Here is a 13,646-nt window from a genome sequence, read left to right on the forward strand (position 1 = left end):
AGTAACTTGTTATCCGTTGGGCAAGTATTTTTGAGAACTCGTTGCATGACAGGCAATGATCTAGACACTGGGAACATACCAGTAAATAAGAGACAGAAATCCTAGACCAATAACAGGCAAATACTAAGTTATCTATTCTGGTTGAAGGTTCTGTGGAAGAACAGAGAGCACAGTAAGGGGCAGAGGGCGTGAGATGGAGAGGGGGCAGTTGCAGACCAAGAGGTGGTGGTAAGGCCACACTGAGGAGGTGAGGTTTGCACAGGCTTCAGGGACATGAGGAATGAGTGCCAGAGCTACCTGTAGGGGGAGAGTGCAGCTCCTGGGGACAGCAGCACAAAGGCCACCAGCAGGGAGGTGTCTGGATCAGAGGGAGATGGTGAGAAGAGACAGGATGTGGTCAGAGATCTACCAGGGCCACATTGCTTCTGCTGGGGACCACTGTGAAGACTTGCTGTATGTGCTGAGAGAAATAGGCCATTGCTGGGTTGACAGTAGCGAGGGAGAGATCTGACTTACATTTTAAAATAGATTAGGCTGGCAGCTGAGGCTATGATAGAGCATAGGGTGGAGAATAGACTGTGAAGGGCGGACAGTAGACTGCAGAGGGACTGTAGAGCGGCAGAGGAAAGACTGCAAAGGACAAAAACCGTAGAGGGGCGGAGAATAGAATACAGAGGGGCAGTGGGCTGGCTTCTGCAATGGTCTGGGTGGAGATGATGTCACCTGTCACCCAGGCCAAGGGGCAGGAGTTAGTGGTAAGAAGCGACTGTTGTCCTGGTGACTTTGAAAACTGAAACAGCACAATTTTTCAATTGTTCAACTATGAGGTGTGAGAGAAAAAGAAAATTCAAGGATGATTCCAAATATTTTGGCCTGAGCAACTGAGGGGATGGAGTTGATGCTAACAGAGATGGGAAGACTGTAGATTCAGAGGATTTGGGTGTAACATTCAGAAATCTAATTCCAGACACGCTAAGCTTGAGATTCTACGAGTCCTCCATGCTGAGGTTCTGAGTGTGAAGCTGGGGGCGAATCTGGAGCTGAGGGCAGGGAAGGTTGGCTCTGCAAAGATGGGGTTTGTAGGGATGTAGACAATGTTTAAAGCAAGGGGACTAGAAGAAATTGACAATAAACTGAATGAGGATGGAGAAGAAGAAAAAATATATAGATGTTAGAGAAAGTTAAAATTAAGAAAGAGATGACTCCTGTTCATGAATATGTAATTTCTCTATTAATTTTGTCCCAATTAAAAAAATAGCAACTGCTTTTAATTTTTTCTCTAAGAAATTGCAAAGCTGATTTTAAACATTTCAGGGAAAACAAAGACCCCGCCAAAATGAAAACATTCCTGAAGATGAAGAGGAAGGTGAAGACTTGCCCTACTAGATATCAAAGCTTAATATAATCTCTAATCGTCAAGAAAATGTGGTGTTTATTGCAAGGGTTGATAAATTTACCAGTAGGACACAATAGAAAGCCCAGTAATAATCCCACAAACATATGAAAACTTGACATTTCACTGCAGTCTCTTGTTATTCATATGGAAAAAGGTAACATTGTATCTCTACATTCTAGGAAATTAAAATCAATTTCTCAGGTGTTATACATGCTTCCTGATTTTTCAGTTTTAGATATTGTCTGTGACTTCCCATTCTAGAAAATTAGGCTCTGGACGCTTTTTACTCCTGAGCTCCCCTCTCCCTCCCACATATAGACCCACATTTCCTATCTCACCACCCCTCTAATTCACATAAGTCACAGTTATGGTTAGATCCTGATTAGAGTGACATAGTATTTGAAGCTGAGCCACGGAGTATATAATGATCACTTCCTCTTTCCTGTACAATTTTTTATTTAATAAGCATTGTTTTTCTGTTTGTTCAATTTTCTATATATTTGTCAAAAATTCATCTTTAAACTTTTAACAGCTGTCTAAATCATCTTCCAATGTATTCAAACACATAAAGTATTCGATTGATTGTCACCGTCCTGGAGACATCTCTCCTGAAGACTTCCCACCTGCTGCTGCTGGGCCACATGACATGCCACCTGACTGCACTTGCACACTTCCCAAATGCTGCTGCTGGCCACATGACACGCCACCTGACTGTGCTTAGACACTTCCCACCTCCTGCTGCTGGGCCACATGACATGCCACCTGACTGCACTTGCACACTTCCCAAATGCTGCTGCTGGCCACATGACACGCCACCTGACTGTGCTTAGACACTTCCCACCTCCTGCTGCTGGGCCACATGACATGCCACCTGACTGCACTTGCACACTTCCCAAATGCTGCTGCTGGCCACATGACATGCCACCTGACTGCACTTGCACACTTCCCAAATGCTGCTGCTGGCCACATGACATGCCACGTGACTGTGCTTAGACACTTCCCACCTCCTGCTGCTGGCCACATGACATGCCACCTGACTGCACTTGCATACTTCCCACCTGCTGCTGCTGGGCCACATGACATGCCACCTGACTGCATGTGGACACTTCCCACCTGCTGCTGCTGGGCCACATGACACACCACCTGACTGCACGTGGACACTTCCCACCTGCTGCTGCTGGGCCACATGACATGACATCTAACTGTACCTGGCATTTTCCAGGGGCTCCCTTTCCTTTGGGCTGGCCATCTCTCACAGAGAATTGTCTTTCTGTCTTCCTCCTGGAGCATGTGGGTCTGGCCACTGGGTGCTGAGTGGGTAAAGGGCCAGGAGTCCACCATTACACAGGTGTCCATTTAGTGCCCTTGTTTTCAGTATGGCGCCACCAGCATTCCCCCAGTCACACTCCTGGCCCTTTGCCCATTAGTAATTTGCCCAAGAACTCCCGATTCTAGCTCATCTGAGTTCAAAGATGCCTTTGCCGTTACCGCCTCATCTGCGAGGCGTCCATCTTCCTTCCCGATGTGAAGGTCCTCACCGCATCTCACCCGGCCCACCTTTGAAGGCTTCCATGAGACTCTGTGAAAGCAGCCCGTGCAATTCTAAAAGTTCTAATTGTTTCAAAATCTTTTCTTCTGTCAAGCCAACGTCTGTTTCCCTGTTACTTCCACTTATCAGTAATAATTTTCCTTTTGGGAACAGCATAGATTAGATCCATTCTGTTCCCCCCTCTTTAAATAGTTGACCCTCGTTCCCAGAGTCAAACTTCTTTGCTTCTGTCAATGAATTCATGACACATCAGTGCTGCGATATCGGATAAGATGTTTGACTTTGTCGAACCTCAGTATTCTCCCATCTAAAAAGGAAGATAATGTCCTCCACTGTTCCAGAGTAAAGAACAGTTTGTAAAATATGCTGCTGCATACTCTGTGATGTGCTGTTGTGACTTACAGTGACTGGGCTGCTGTTCCAGGACTTTCCATCCTCGGGTCACACGTTCTTCAATGTTCCCGTTCAACATCTGCATCTGTGAATTGCATCACTAGGTACAAATCAGTCCAGACACTGTCTGACCATTACTCTGATTGCTCTGGGATCCTGTTTTCTTGTTTGTGTGTTCCATGTCACTTCCCTTGAGACACCACCAACCCTCTCTCAAAGCCAGGTGCTTGAGTGGCACTGCGCTCCCTCTGACAGGCGCCACATTCCCGTCACAGGGCATACTTCACTGTGAGAACCGTGATCCATTCTTGCTGTTTCTGTTGGCTCCCTGCCCACGCCTTGCTTACCCTTTGGGGTCCAGACCAAACCCAGGCCCCAGGACGTCCTCACAGCTGCAGGGCTCGCCTTCCCATCCTCTACACTCTGCACGGCCTCCTCTCCAGCACCACCCCACTGTGCTGCATCTGACTTTAGGTGTTTCTCTCCTTTGAAGGCAGGTATTAGGCCTCCCTGTTGTAGTTTAGGATTTAGTTCAGAGCAAGCTAAGTGCTTAATAGATGTGAGGGTTAATTTTATGTGTCAACTTGACAGGTCCATGGGATGCCCAGATATTTGGTCAAACATTGTCCTAGTTGTGTCTGTGAGGGTGTTTCTGGGTGAGATTAATATTTGTAACTGTGCACTGAGTCAAACCCCCATGTGGGTGGGCCACATTCCATCCTTTGAAGACCTGAACAGGACACCGAGGCTGGGTAAGGGAGAATTTGCTGTCTCGGCCTGACTGTCTTTAGTCTGGGACATGGGTCTTCTCTTACCTTAGGATTTAAACTAAGACTAAAACTCACACCGTCTGCTCTCCTGGGTCTACAGCTTGCCAACTGCAGATCTTGGGACTTCTCAGCCTCCATGATGACAAGAGAAAATTCCACATACTAAGTCTCTTTATATATACATATACATGTATTTTATATATGCATATATATAAAAAGTCATATACAATAGGATATATGAAGTAAACAAGACATATGTATATACACACATACACACATACATACAAGGGTACTTCAAAAAGTTCACCGAAAGATTCATATCACCGTTTAATTGTATTTTTTCATGAACTATCAATTACCTTCAAAAGTCTGATGAACTTTTAAAGACCCCTCTTATATCAAATATATTTCTTATTGGTCTGCTTCTCTGGAGAACCCTGGCTTATACGATAGATGTTTCTAGAATGCTGGCTCATCTTTTCTGTCCCCTAGAGTTACTTTAGTCTCTAAAACACTCCACGTTTTTCAGAATGAACAGCAGTGATTATGTAATTAACTTACTTTAAAAAAAATTAATCAAATGCCTTTTAATCAAGTCAGAATTTACTGAGTATCCAATGCAATTCCAAGTAGCATACTTAATAACTACCAATTTTCACTACTACATTCAATTTTATTTTTCCTTTTTGTCTTTTTTATTGACCGGCAACGGGATTGCAACCCTCGGTGTCGCGCCCGCACCACGCTCAACCAGTGAGCGGGAACCAGTCTCCACATGGGATCCGAACCCTCGGCGGGAGCGCCACCGCGCTCCCAGGCAGCGCACTCTCCAGTGCGCCACCGGGCCGGCCCGTACATTCAATTTTTACCACTACAAATAAGGAAACAGAGATTATATTCACTCATAGGTGTTTGCAAACTTGGAGATATTCAGTGGTCCCAGGATGTATGTCTCTAGAATGTCCAGGTCTTCTGATATTTTACAGCCTCAGCATAGGTTAGTGTGTCATTAGAGAATGAACACGGGCCCCTGGAGCTCTGGGTGGACGAGATCCGTGTTTATTCTGCACACATCCACTGCCAAGTGCATATTTTGGTTCATTGCTCAAGAGAGAGATGAACTATGTGATTGAGATCATGGAAGGGCAGACCCAACATTTGCAATGAGGCCCTCAGAGTGAGCAGAGATAGGAAAGGGGGTGAGAGGGAGTGGGTCATGGGGCAGACATGGGGAAGCCTGGGCAGTCCAGGGGCAGCGTGAGCATGGGGCTTCCTGAGAGCATCTCTCAGCATCATCCCAGCAGCTCCGGCCCAGTGACATACCTGTTTTGTTTTTTTTTCCCCTGAGATTCTGCTATTTCCTTGCTCCTGCCCTTTTGGGAATGAGCAGTGGGGAAGGACGCACCACTAGGAAGGAGTCACCTCCACCGGAGGGGAGCGAGAAACACAGGCATGCTGTCCGTGCTATTTCAAAAACAAAACACACAAGAAAGTTTCACTCTAGACATGTGTGTGCAGAGGAAAAGAATAAATTATAAATTAGTCTAAGTCGAGTGCTTACAAAAGCTTCTTTCAGAGCTAACCCTAAGTCCCAGTTTACTGACTTTTAAAAATGCTTTGTTTATCCAATACCACATGGCATATCCAGCACAGATCTTTCCTTTGCCTTAAACCAATCTTAAAAATAAATAGAGAATACAAAGAAATAGCTGAAAGGGGAATGAAACTCCACGAGGAGCCAATGCAAACACAGACGGCAGGCCGTGTTGTCACAGCTCGCGTGTGCCTTCCCGGGCACCCCGTCCCGTACACGAGGCTGTCCCCTGTGAGCATTTCACCTCCTTCTACCACGGGCCCTAAAAAAGGCCTCTTGGTACAGTCTTACCCTACCTGAACCTTTCCTTCAAGAGAAAGATTCGCTTCTGGAAAGCACAAGCTATCTGAAAAAATGCGTGCTGACAGAACACGGAGGCCAGTGGGAAGCCTGACTGCCCGCTTGCGTTACTAAGTCGTCCCTACGCTTCTGAGATGGCCAGCCCGACATGTGGTCAGTGATGCGGCCCCAGTTCCCAGCATCGGCCCTACAAACACGTCTCCACCACGACCACATCTGGGGCCACTGGGAGCATCACATCTTGTTGGCTGGGTTCGGGTCATGCTTCATTTAGAGGCTCAGAGGATCTCCTGGCAGCATGGGTGTTGTTAAGTCAACCTTCTCTTACAACCACCAGCACAGGTAGAGATGGATATTTAATAGCTTGGGCTGATGTCTGGTGTGTCCCCACCTTCGATCTCTCGTTAGGCAGGGGCAGGGCACGGGGCCCCATGGAGGGCTGTGCTTACAGAGGGTGGGATGTGGATGTGTCATGGTCTGCCACTGTGGGAAGAAGCTAATGCTGTTATGTGGTTGGGGCTTGTGCTGGCTTGCATGGCTGTGGTGTCAGATGAGGACCTGTCAATGATGTGACACGTGTCAGGAGATGACTCTTGAGCTGCAGAAATATTCTGCTCCAAGAATAGATTCTTGGCTTGGTGTCACCTGTTTAAAGAGTGAGTTTCTTCTAAAATTCTGCCAGTAAACCTGCATCCACTTTGAAGCTCTGAACATTATTTTCTAAGGTTTTTTTCTGGTTCTACTAATTATATGTTACCAAAAGCAAAGCTGTCTTAGTTGTGCATGACAGAGCCCTAAAAATATATTGACGACTGGAGGAGCCCATGTTAAAACTCAAGCCAATTTAACCCAGGGACCTGTTACAGGATTGTTAAAGGACAGTGACTGGATACAACTATTGGATGACTAAAAAGTTGTCTGTCTCTTGTAATTAAGGAGGCTAGAAAGGGTATTAACAGTCTGAGCTTGCTGCTCGGACGTCGGACTGAAAGCTGCAGAGAAGGTTGCCTGTGAGGGTCCTGGCAGCTCGACAGGTGGTGGTCTTTTCTCTAAATAATTGGGGGTTCAGTTTTCTGACTTCATAGTTAGGATTCTGCAACACGGGACTTGATCAAGGAAACAAGGCCTATGCAGTGCAACACGCCAGGCCCTGAGCACAGCACACAGGGTATAGTGACGACTGCAGCTAGAGCCGGATACTGGCTTCTTTAGAAAAAATGCTACGCTATCTCTTACCTTTTAAGTGATAATATTGCAGCTACTCATTTTAGCTTTTGCGCTTGGGAGAAAGACTAAACCTGCTCTATAGTCTTGGCCCGGTTGATGAGGGCAGACATGCTCCCTGAGTGTGTGGGTGGGATGCTTGTACCAGCGTGAGCGGCACGGTCAGGCTGTACCTGCAGCCTCACCAGCCTCACTGTTTTCACATGCTGGACAAACCCTGGTATGTGCAAATGACCATGACCATGACCAGAACCATGACCATGCTGGGGTGCTAGTCCCCAGAGACCAAGCCTGGGGCAAAGGTGTGTGCAAACAGCAAGAGAACAAGCACCCCCCAATGCCTTGCTTCTGGTGGGGACATTTCTGAGCATGTTCTAGTGGCTCCCCAGAGGAATCCCTGCTGCCCAGAGTGGCAACTGCTCATTGAAACACCCTGTCCCAGCGCCTTCCCATCCTGTCTCACCTTGCCTAGTAAGCACTGCTTGAGGTCATCTCCTGGAAATACTGCCTGTGCCCAAATCCTTGTCTCTGTGTCTGTTTCTAGGGGAGCCCAGCCCAGGACACAGAAAGCACCTGCCTGTATGTGCCGATTAATGAGGTTTGCTGTACTTGCCAGTGGTGCTCTTGCCCTGGGAGATGGCCCTTCCTCCTCTGCCCTCAGCTAGGAAGAGGCAAGACATGTCCTCAGGCCACCAGGAAGGCCTCTGAATGCCACCTAAAATGTGATGGCTGGTGCTGTTGTCTTGGGGACACTCATGCTTCCTGTGTCTATGCCCTTTTCCTTGTGACCTGACACAGAGGCCCATAGCCTGTTAGAGGACACTGAGGGAGAGCTTACAGAGGTCTTCATGGGGTGGGCTCAAGGTCCTGACCAAGGTCTTAAAACTCCTAATGCTGTTCTCTAAAATCTGTGGGTAAAGCAGGCTCAGGAGTTATTAACAGGAAAAACCACTACTAGGCCGTAACTAACTTGGCATACTTACTGTGATGGTGAATTTATGTGTCAACTTGACAGGGCCACAGGGTATCCAAATATTTGGTCAAATATTATTCTGGGTGTTTCTGTGAGAGTGTTTGTGGATGAGAGTGGCATTTGAATCTGCAGACAGTGTCGAGGAGTTGCCCTGCCTGATGTGGTGAGTCCCATCCAATCCACCGAGGGCCTGAACGGAGCAGAAACTCTGGGTGAGGAGGGGCTCCTCCTGCCTGGCTGCCTCGGACAGGGACACCGGCTGTTTCCTGCATTTGCGCTTGAGCTCAAGCATCTGCTCTCCTGCGTCTCAGGACTCGCACTCAGACTGGAACTACACCTCCAGCTCTGCTGGGACTCCGGCTTGCCGACACACCATGCAGATCTTGGGAACTGCAGCCTCCATAATCTTGTGAGCCAGTTCCTTGTGACAAATCTCTTTCTATGTCTTCGTCCTATTTATTCTGTTGGTCTGGAAAACCCTCACTAATACACTAGGTTTACCCTGAAGTGCCAACTGATGCTGTGGTACGTTTGGGGATGCAGAATGCCTAAGCCCAGGCCTGAAATAGCCTTATAATTTCATAGTTTAATGAGAATATATGTATATTCACACAGGCATATTAATAGATTTACATTGATGAAACTTTTTTTAAAAAGAAGATGCAACTTTATACTCTTGATGCAAATGTGAACCCAGTGGCTGGAACAGCAGCAGCTGTGAGCCTTAATCTTAATGGCAAGGCGAAGGGACTCCGGGATTTCTCGAAACTATCATCTGTGGCATATCAGGCACGTTATCGTTCCTCGACTTTTTCATCTGTAAAAAGGAACGATATTTACCTTGCCCGACTCACAAGGTGCTTGAATGGAGTAAATGAATTAGCGTTAAAAAAAAAAAAAAAGCTTGTTAGGAACTGGTCCTCAGAAGTAGGGAAAACTAAAGCCGCAGCCACAAGCACCTGCAGAGAGCTCAGGAGGCATCTGCACCTTTCCCCGATGTCTGTGGCTGCTGGGTTCACCATTTCCAGGCCACAGAGCAGGATTTTCTTCACAGGTTTCCAGTACTGATAGGTTGGATTGCACATCATGGAGAAGTTTTCCAGACTCAAACTGACGCTCAGCAACAGAACATTGGAAGTGCTTTCCCCAGCACTTCTTGCAGATCACAGACCGAGTCCATCCAGGATGGAAGGACATAGCAGGTGCTGGGTCCCCCTGGGCTTGGGTTTCAGGACATGCCTCTGGGTTTCCAGCCACTCCCTGAAGTCTCAGGCCCCCTCCTCTGAGCTCCACACTGGAGGAAAGTTACTGTTGCCTGTTAAACTTATTTTTAGCACCAACATGGGGAAAATGAGACCACAGGGGGCTGGCTTATGCAAAGCCAGGCATGCTCAACAGAGAGCACAGAGTATTCTTGAATATGCCTGATGCATGTGATAGGGTCTGACCAATGAGCATGCTCCAGGAAGAGACCAACACCATGTGCAAGACTAAATGTTATATCACCGGGAATCACCCCCTTAATTGAATATTCATTAGATAGTGAAACTATGAAGGCTGAATCGCCGCTGAAGGCGGGGTCGTTGCTCACTTTCCTGGAGACGACCTGCACTTTGCTGACTGAGGTGTGTGTACTTTACTTTGTATCGAACTTATTTTCAGCAAGTGGCTGCTCATGCTCTTGAGCCAGCCCACACTTTGTACTGAACATTTAGTATGTTTTTTTTCCTTGCTTTTGTGTTAGACTTGATGTCTGTGCTGAACTCACTTTTGTGTTTGACTTGGTGTGCACCCTGCTCAGTCTCCGGAGCATGCCACACTCCTTCTGTGGAATCTGCAATTCTTGTCTTTCTTATCCTACATTAAACTTGTTCTCACTTTCTGCTGTGACTCTGCCCTTGAATTCTTTGCTGTGGTGGAGTCAAGAGCCTGGTAAGAGGACAGGGTGGGTTGAGGCCGACTATCAGGACCCCTGGACCCCACCTCCGACATCATAAGGAGGAGGATTTTGTGTTTTTGCCCATTGGCGTCTCTGGTACTTTCTTCACCCCTCATTTCCTCTCTTCTTCTGAAGGGCTAGAAATGCAGTGGCTGAGACATAGACCAGCTCCAGGAGCAGCAAGACCCCCTCACCAGACATTTGCATTGCAGAAGGCTTCGATGTAGACAACATTGAGGTCTCTGCCATTCTGTTGAGCCAGCTCAGCCAAGGCACAGGTCACCAGCTGGGCCATGGCTTAGGTTTTGTTTCACAACAGTAGGAGATTCTCCTTTGCCTCTCATTATCCAGAAGTTGCTCTGAAGACAACGTGACAAATGCCATTGTGATAGGAACGTCACTGACACATCTTATCTTCTAAGATCCACTTTGCCTTACTGCATGCATGCACCTAAAAAGAGCACGTGGAAAGGACCACGTGTTTACATGATACAAGGAAGCTTACTCTAAAGCACTTCCATGGAGAACCCAGGTACGTCACGTGGGACTTCAGCTAAGTGAAGTTTTGGTTTTAAGAGTGCATTTTGTTTTCAGAAGTGCATTTTATACAGCAGGATTTTTTAAAGCAACTTAACCTGTGTACAAAACAATTCTGAATTAGTAAATATAGTTTATTTCATGGCAACTACGACAAACACCACCAATGGGATGCTGATACCACAGACTATTACATATTATTATCATTATATGATGGCATATTATATAATATTTCATAGAATTTTATAGTTTGGTATCTTAGGAAATGGAATAAGTATTGTGGCTATAATTCAAGGCTTCATAGAAGGCTATTAAGGCAAAATATACAACACGAGTTCACTGAGAAACACACAAAAAATGAGGAAACCTCCTTTTAAATAATGGAGCATGTTTCTCTTCTCCAGGAACAGTTGCGCTGAACAGCCCATAGTCCAGCTGGTCACCACGATCTGGCTCGCCGACAGACGGGACGCATAGCCCCACATCCTCAGCTCTCTGGAGCACCTGGAAAGGCTCGGATGTCTCCGATCTGCGAGGCTGAGTCTGCTGCTAGCTGACCACATGCTCTGCTCTCGGGTGCTGGGGCTGGACTTCTGTCCCTGTCTCCCTCTCTCCTGGACTAGCTGCTCAGGGGCTCTGTCTGCCCTGGAGGGAGGGAATCTGGAGAGGGGGAAGTGGCTGGCTCTTTCCTGTCCCTTCCTGTGGCCATCACCCCAGGGGTGCAGCTCCAGCAGCCACACTTGCATTTCCCTGTCATGGAGCTCTCCCCAGGTTCCTGATGCTAAGCATTCAATGTCTCCTATCTGTCCCCTGCCCTGCGTGGGGGCTGCTCCTGCAGTTGCCTTGGGAGAGCTGAGAGTGCTCTTTCAGCCTTTCCACCTGCCTGACGAGTGACCAGTTGTTCCCATTAGAGTGACTGGTGTGGCTTTGTCTTCTGACTGGACCAGGCAGGTGGAGAGGCTTCACCTTGTTGCGCCTTAGCTTTATGGTAGCACAGGGGAGTTTACCCCTTCTCCTCTTCCTGGAACTGCCCACGGGACCCTGCTGATCCCAACAGTGAGGTCTGGGGCCACAGTGACAGGACCAGGGCACTTGTCTTGCAGCAGGGCCACTTCTGACACTCGAGAGTGGGGTGAGGACGGGGAATTTACACTCACGCAGGACAGGGAGAGCAGACAAACTGCGTCATGGGGGTATTAGATTATTCATTAATCCTTGTGAGTTTGGAGAATAGATTTTTCACACAGCTCACCTGGAAAGAATGTTCTTTGGTGTAAAACTCTGTGCTGTTCATAAAAAGCTCTCTTTGCCTTTTGTTGGCAAATGCCCAGGGCCAGGTTACGTGTCTGAGGAGAGCTTTATACAAACAGCACAAACTGCATAGAATTCAGCTTCAGTCTGTAACTCCCACCCCCATGTTTTCATGAACAAGACTCACTCCAACCGGACGCAAACGTTTTATAGCTAGTGATGAGTTTGCTGACACCTACCCGTGAAGTTCCTCTGTCAGATCTGCAATTCTGTGACACTCTTCCACACTCGATTTGCTCTCACCTTCTGTGACATCAGCATCATAAACTAGCTCTTCGTTTGGTGTCCTGGGATAACACAGCACGGGAATTCTTTTGGCAGCCTGTTGGATAAATATTCTCAAAGGCGTGGTTCCACTGACAGAGGCAAGGATGGTCCAGACGCCTCTTGTCGTCCTGGCATTGTCTTCTAAGTGTCTGAGGACAGTGGCGGGGTCCTTGTCCTTGAAAGCCAGCCTTGATGACACCAGACATGCACCTCAGCTTGAGCACTGGCCAGGGAGGACAGTGACCCAGAGGGAGGGGGCCTCTGGAAATTGCACTGAAGACTTTGTTTGTTTGATAACCTTTCAATAAGCTGTTCAGTGCAGTGTAGACTTACAGAGAGGCCGAGAACCCAGCACAGCGGCTCCTGTGCACCTGCCCTTTCTCCTTGCTGTTAACTCCGTACATTACTCCATGTTGACACAACAAATGACCCACCATTGGCTCATTATTGTGAACTAAACAGCACACTTTATTCTGGTATCACTAGTTTTTTTTTTTTTCCCTAATGTTCTTTTTCTGTCCCATGATCCCAGTGATGAGACCATGTTACATTTAGTTCTCATGTCTCCTGAGCCTCCTCTGATCTGTGACAGCTTCTTAGACTTTCCTTGTTTCAAATGACATTGAATGTCTTGGGAGAGTACTGGTCAGGCATTTTGTGGAATGTCCCTCAACTTGGGCTTTTTTTCTGAATTATTTTTTTAGTGGACACAATATTTGTACATATTTGTGGATACAGAGTGATATTTGGATACATGTATAATGATCAAACCAGGGTAATTAGCATATCTGTCACCTCAGACATTCATCATTTCTTTGCTATTTGACAACATACAATAAATTATTGTTAATTATGGTCACCCGGCAGTACTACATAACACTAGAACCTATTTTACTATCTGTCTGTAAGTTCGTATTTGCTAACCAACCTCCCCGGTCCCCCTCCCCTGCCCTTCCCAGCCTCCACTAACCACGGTTCTACTCTCTACTTCTACGAGCTCAACTCGCTTAGCTCCCACGTGTGAGTGACAGCATGTGGCATTTCTTTCTGTGCCTGGCTTATTTCACTTAATGTAATAATGACTTTCCTATGGTTAGGTGGGGGCTGGATGTGTGGAAGGAAGACCACAGAGGAAAAATGCCATTCTTGTCACATCATGTCAAGGGAACATGCTATCGTTATGATGCGTCATTGATACGTTAACCCAGATCACTTGGCAGAAATGGTATGTGTCAAGTTTGTCCTCTGTAAGGTTACTTTTTACCCGTTTCCATAGTATACTCCTTGGAAACAAGTTACTAAGTGTGTCCCACCCCCAAACAGGGAGAAAGGGAATTACGGTCTATGTCATGAAGGGCAGAATACGTACAGAAATTATTTGCGATACTTTTGT

Source organism: Galeopterus variegatus, unplaced genomic scaffold, assembly GCF_000696425.1.
Source record: "Galeopterus variegatus unplaced genomic scaffold, G_variegatus-3.0.2 Scaffold917, whole genome shotgun sequence".
In the NCBI taxonomy this organism is placed as follows: Eukaryota; Metazoa; Chordata; class Mammalia; order Dermoptera; family Cynocephalidae; genus Galeopterus; species Galeopterus variegatus.